Here is a 6245-nt window from a genome sequence, read left to right as displayed (position 1 = left end):
TACGCCCAGACAGCACAGCTGTGACATTACTGGTGGGGCTTAGCCCCATTAACCTCTAAAAGAATCCCACATTCCTGCAGGATTCAGCTGCCAAACAATGCAGCTCTCAGGTTATTCCATCGCAGGCACAGTGGGGCTGTGCGGAGGGGTGCTGTGTGTTTGCGCTGACCGCTGGCTTCTTGACGGCACAGCTGCAACAAATTGAAGTGTATGCTGTGGGAACGCTGGTCTGTGTAGGTGAAGCACAAGTCAAGGTAGAGGCATGGAGCTTGCTCACTCCTGCATATTACTACATAGGGGCTGATTGGACTATTTCTAGAATGTTTTTTTTCTTATAAATTATTTTGTGGGACACATCTTCTTTCCTGCTGTGATTCTTCCATTTCAAAACAAAGAGAAACAGCACTGCAGGGTACAACATGCCGTATCCATGCAGTTTTTCCTACCACACTCCCTCAGGTTCAGAATAAAGGCAATGTGGGGCCACCAAGAGGTTATAATCTCCGGGCGTTAAGGCTGAGGTGAGAAGAGACTTAACGTTAGGGTACTGAAAAGTTTCGAAACATGAAGAACATAGGTCATGGGAGTCACCAGAAAATTGTATCTTTTCAGTTTCTTGTCGATTCAAGGCACAAATGTGCAGAACAAAGTACTTTAATACAGGATACCGGAAATAAAAGCAAAAAGTCATGACCTTATAAGTGTTGTCCTGGAACAAGCCATTCTCGAGATCTGACCAAAGCAATTGCTCATGAAGTGTGTAGGCACACAGACACACAGTTACACCAAATATATACACTCCCAATTACCCAAATGGCATGGGGAGGGGGAACACAGATTTTATTCAGATAATTGGGAGTTTGGATAATCAAGAGAGCAGGAGCCATTCAGCAGAGGGCTGGGCCTCTCCCCTGAAGCCAGGGTCTCAGCCTCCTTCTACTCTTCACAGTCCTAGCCAGAGGGCTCTGCTCTGCCATACCAGGCCCTTGTGGCTGCAGAGTCTGGGTGACACCAGTTCTGTGAGAGCACAGGGAGCCTTCAGCAGCACCTTGGTCCTGGGTGTGATTGTGCGGGCCCATGACAGCAGTCCCCCAACAGGCTTCAGAGGGCATCTAGTTCATGCTGGGGGACACGGATGGGATTCAAATAATGCTGAGGCTTGCACAACAGGGTTTTGGCTAAATGAGAGAGAGAATAACCATACCTCAGCGACTTTCCCCTTGTCGTTTCCATGAGCTTGCCTCCATTTTCCCAACACTTCAGCACGATCATCTGTTAAAGAAAATGAAGGACTGTCTCTTTCTGCAAGTTTCATGAATCTTTTCAGTTTCACAAAACACACACACAAACACACACACACACCCTATGGCAGAAGCATGTGTATTTCACACATACTTCCACAAAACTGAAGGTCAGTAATATCCATCTTCTAAACAACCTAGATCATCCAGGCTGATGCCACAGTTTAAATTAATGGGAGAATATCACTTAGTTCAGGATTGAAAACCCTAACTGAGCAAACAATTTAAGCATATGTTCTTTATTCAGCAATGCACTTCTGCTGAATCTGGACCTATAAGCTCTTTTGCAAAACCTAATATGAATGAAAGTAGTTTAATGATTGATTATTTTTAAACTGTCCTAACAGGTATAGGAATAGAACCCAGATTGCTTAATTCCAAGCCCTGTGCTTTAACCATAAAATAATCCATGAGGAAGGAAGCAACTTTTATGCTTATGCACATTATGTTTATGAATGAGAACTGAAAAATGAAACTGAATACAAAGAGAAAGTGAAATTGACCCATCTAGTTTCACTGATCAAATATAATGAACAATCAATAAACGGTGGAAAGAAAACGGAATTGTTAAAATTCCTTTTGATTGAATCATCCAAAATCTTACTAAGAAGATTTATTTTAACTATCCTGTGTTGTCAAGCCTCACCGTTTTATCATGTCTCACAATATTCGATATTTTTCTTTAAGCCCCAGCTCTTAGAGTAATGTTATTATGGGATAATCTGGGTTTTCATTTGAAAAAAGGGTTTCTAGCCACCATGGTTGCAGAGAAGAGCTGGAAAACATCAACTATACAGGTTCAGAAACACAGACAGCAAATTAGAGGACCAAAAAAATCTTGTTATCTTGTGATTTTTAAGACAATCTCATGATTTGTGGAGGCCTGACATAATATTTGAATGTTTAGAACTGACAATGCTATGTGGGGGCATTGTCAAACGTGGATGCCTAAAGATAGTGTCTGAAATAAAAGTGATGTGATTACCAGATGTGCTGAGGATTAGCAGCACCCTTTGAAGTCAATCCAATTGTATTTAAGAGCCTAAATATAGATTTAGGAATGTCATTTTCAGTATCCTCATAAGAACATTTTGCCCCATTTTTTTTAATTGACAGTGTCACTTTAAGATCCACTCTGCTACTACTTTATTTAGCATGGGGATTTGTATATTTTACTTCCACATTTAAGGAATATGAAAGAGCTAAAAAAAATACTCACTTTCCTTTTCTTACTCGGCTAAGTAGTATTAATCATAGGGTTCAAATGTTTTCCAATGTTAATTTTCCTTATTTGACATAATCTTCTCTCCCCTATAATTTTTAATAATCAGGTAGAAGGATTCTTTAGTGAACTTAATGATCAGTTAAAGAATTCTGCATGGAATATAATGTTTTCCAGCACAGGGCTCTCTGCCGCAATTACTTGTCAGCTGCATCTTAACAGAACCCATAGTTTGAGCAGAGAGACTGTTCCATTGCCTGCACATGTTGAAAACTTACTCTGCATGATGTGAAATGTCTCTGTACCAAGAGAAGAAACAGGCAAGCAATGTGACAGCCTGGGGATGTTCTAATATGTCCATCATTGCCTGCATTAGGGTATGAACAGTATGCCCCGTTGCCCCATTTCTTGCTGTGTTTCCATATAAAGCTGCAGTCAGGTATGCTTCACTGAATTGCTCAAATAAATGTCAAGCCCTTCTGATATACATTGCAGGAAATTGTCTGTGGCAGCTTCCCCAGACACACCATAAGAAAGTGAACTTTTGTTGTTCTTGTTCGGTGGTAGGTGGCATCCACGAAAATAACCTCCAGTTACTACTTCTCAACATCAACCGCAGTCACATCCCCTACCTCCGCTGATCATTTCTGTGTTTGCCTGTACAATGCGCACACGCATTTGGTTCTTTGTTACACTCAGTCAAAAACGATCACTCGTAAATTATATGAGAAATCTTCATGTCCCACCAATATATTTTGTTGTTAATTAATGTTACTTTTATCTTACAACAGCTCGTTCCATCAATAGATCCCAAATTGCTTTACAAAGGTGGTTAAACAGAATTATTTCTATTGTACAGAGGGGAAACTAAGGCACAGAAAAGGACATGACTTGCACATAGCAAGTTAGTGTCAGAGCCAGCAACAGAATCTAGGTCTCCTGCCTCCCAGTAGAGTGCTCTATCAAATGTAGTTCGTACGAGTCATTGGGTCCCTATGGCTATTGTAAACTTTGTGACAATAGCAAATGCTCATGCTCCAGTCGTACAAGCCCCTCCCCTTGAGTTAAAAGAGAATCTCATTAGTTCTTAGCAATATAGGACCCATGAAACACAACTAAGTAGTTCTCATTTCAGAGACAAGAGAAAGGGTACATACATACAACACACACTTGGAGTAACCAATTCATTACAGCAGTTGGGATCATACATCATGCCTTTTATTTGAGTATCTGAGCAAAATACTGAAAACTGTTGTTGTCCTACCAGAGACCTGCTTTTAAAGACAGAGCCTGCCACCACCTAAAGAATGTCACTCAGATCTCCCCTTACAACTTTAGTGTATAATAACCATGTAGGTGTATAAATACCTTCACAGGGAGAAAATACTAGGTATTAAAGGGCTCTTCAATCTAGCATAGAAAGGCATAACAAGAACCAAAGGCTAGAAGTTCAAGCCAGACAAATTCAAATAAAAAATAAGGCACATTGTTCAAACTATGAGAGTGATTAACTCCTGGAACAAACTACAAAGGGAGGTGCTGGAGTTTTCATCCTGTGAAGTCTTCAGATCAAAATTAGATGCCTTTCAGTAAAATGTGCTTTTCTCAAACACAAATTTTTGGACTCAATACAGGAATATCTGAAATTCTATGACCTGTTATGCAAGAGTCAGATTCAATGCTCTATAGTCTGGCCTTAAAATCTATGAAGCTATTGTATTAACCATATGGAAATTCTTCACTAATATCAGACTAAATGGGTTTCTTTACTGGACATGTTTGTTCCATTACGTAAATTGTCATTGACTGACTTCTTAACAAAGTCTCTTGGGAATTTACATTACAGCCTGATGTAAACGTGCAGAGCTAGTCAAGTGTTAAAATTCCATTTTCAGCATTATCTCCATGTTTACAGAACACAAGGACACAGAACTGTCAGATCTGACTCCATGCAAGAATGAATGCCTTGATTTTATGTAAATTTAAGCCCAGATTTGACAAGTCAGTACAATCTTTTCTTGTTATCACACTCCGCATCCTCTTAGATAGGTTGTTCCATGTTTGTTTCCTTTGTTACTCTTCTCCCAGGTTTTATGGGATCATCATGGAGCCAAGCTCCAGGAACCCACACACCCTTGTCTTCACTAGGAAAAAAGATGCGTTCTTAACTTGTGTTAGCAAACACAAGGTAAAATCCTAATGAAAACAACGCAGGTTGTAGCTTTAATGTGCGTTATCAGGTCAGGGTGAACTCTAGGCCACCCCACAGTCTTTCCCTCAACTACTAACTTGTGTTAAAAGTGTATATTGCCTTGACCTCACTTTTATTTCATTTCATGTTAGTCAACATGAGTTAAGAACCTAGCATTTTTCCCTAATGAAGATGCACCCACATGTAACACTTCCTTGGTCAAAGTGGGGATCAGATTGGGTTATACAAACAATGTTTGTAGCCTATAACGGACATGGGGCAGTGTCTAACTGGCTTTACCAAGGTGTTAAAATACCTTGACTTAATTGGCATTCATTTAACTCGAGGGTTAGAAGTGCTGCATAGACAAAGGCAGGGTTTCTTTCTAATGGCCCAATTCTGCAACACCTACTCAAGTTAGTAGCACTCACTCAGGGTATGGCTTCATGGGAGGGAGGAGAGGAGAGGAGAGTGCATTCTTAACTAGGATTAGCTACCAACTCAGGTTAAAATAGCAGTGAAAACATGGCAATTTGGTTTTGAACTTGGATTAGCAGCACAGATTCAACTCCAAGCTCTGTTCTAGGTGCAGATTAACCTGAGTTAAAAACCTAGTAGATGTGTCTTCACTGCTATTTTAACCCAAATACTTAACATACATTAGCTAACCCAAGTTAAGAACACACTTCATTTTTTTTGCAGTCAAGACATACCCACACGTGGGTAAATCTACAAATTGAGTTTAGGGACTACTTGTGTAAGTGTCGCTTGACGTGAATAAGGGTTGCAGAACTCATCACTAGGAACCAAACTGTGGTCGACAGACACTGCCTGTTCTAAGGGACAGTGCCGCTCTCTTTCCCCATCAGGTGTGTTAGGAAACATGATGTGTGTAGCATGATGAGTGAAAGTGAGAAGTAGAGTCAGTTGCAGGAGGGACCTAGTTTGGTGTGAAACCAGGGGCTGGGCGAGGTTGCTTCTCTCCAAGGCAAAACTTAGTTGATGGTGCCACTCTGATTCTTTCATCACTTCTTTCACAGCATGACTGATTGTCTCCCTGCCAGCGTCAGTATCATCATCTTGTTGCTGTGGCCTGTGCGCACTGACCTGATTGCCCCTAATTTATCCAGCTCGCTCCTCTGCCCTTCACGTACTAGTTCAGCCTCCTCAGCTCAGCCATCTAAGACTCTTTAATCATCAACACTGAAAACACAAATAGATGAAATGTGACGGATTCGGCACAGCTGTGATCCAATTTAGTGTCCTTGGAACTGTATATATAACAAAGGCCTCCAACAAACCAGTGCCAGCTTTGTTTTACTCACTGCCTCACAATAGACCCTTTTAACAGATACGGGTCAGATGATACAACCTCAATTCCGGAGAGTTCACGGTCTCTCTGTAATTCAGGAGCACGGCTATAGCCCCATTGGCTGCTCACCTGAGGAAAAGCTCACCAACATGAAGAATTGAACCATTAGGCCTGATTCAACTGAGGTATAGAAAAATGTGTTGACCTTTTGCACATCTG

The 6245-nt window shown here is 40.9% G+C and overlaps 1 long non-coding RNA gene across 1 annotated transcript in view; it reads right to left on the bottom strand.

Moving 5' to 3' along the window:
- Positions 1-673: 673 nt before the first annotated feature.
- The window catches only part of LOC137151590 (uncharacterized), a 342333-nt gene continuing 336761 nt past the window's right edge, over positions 674-6245 (bottom strand). The window contains exon 4 of the long non-coding RNA XR_010919315.1: positions 674-1272. This is a non-coding gene — a long non-coding RNA (uncharacterized lncRNA). The remainder of the gene's footprint in view (positions 1273-6245) is intronic.

This window comes from Emydura macquarii, unplaced genomic scaffold, assembly GCF_026122565.2.
Source record: "Emydura macquarii macquarii isolate MOO-44397 ecotype Brisbane River unplaced genomic scaffold, CSIRO-AGI_Emac_v2 contig_1110, whole genome shotgun sequence".
NCBI classification, from domain to species: Eukaryota; Metazoa; Chordata; order Testudines; family Chelidae; genus Emydura; species Emydura macquarii.
Note: the sequence above shows the minus strand (reverse complement) of the source record. Positions and strands in the feature narration are given on the sequence as shown.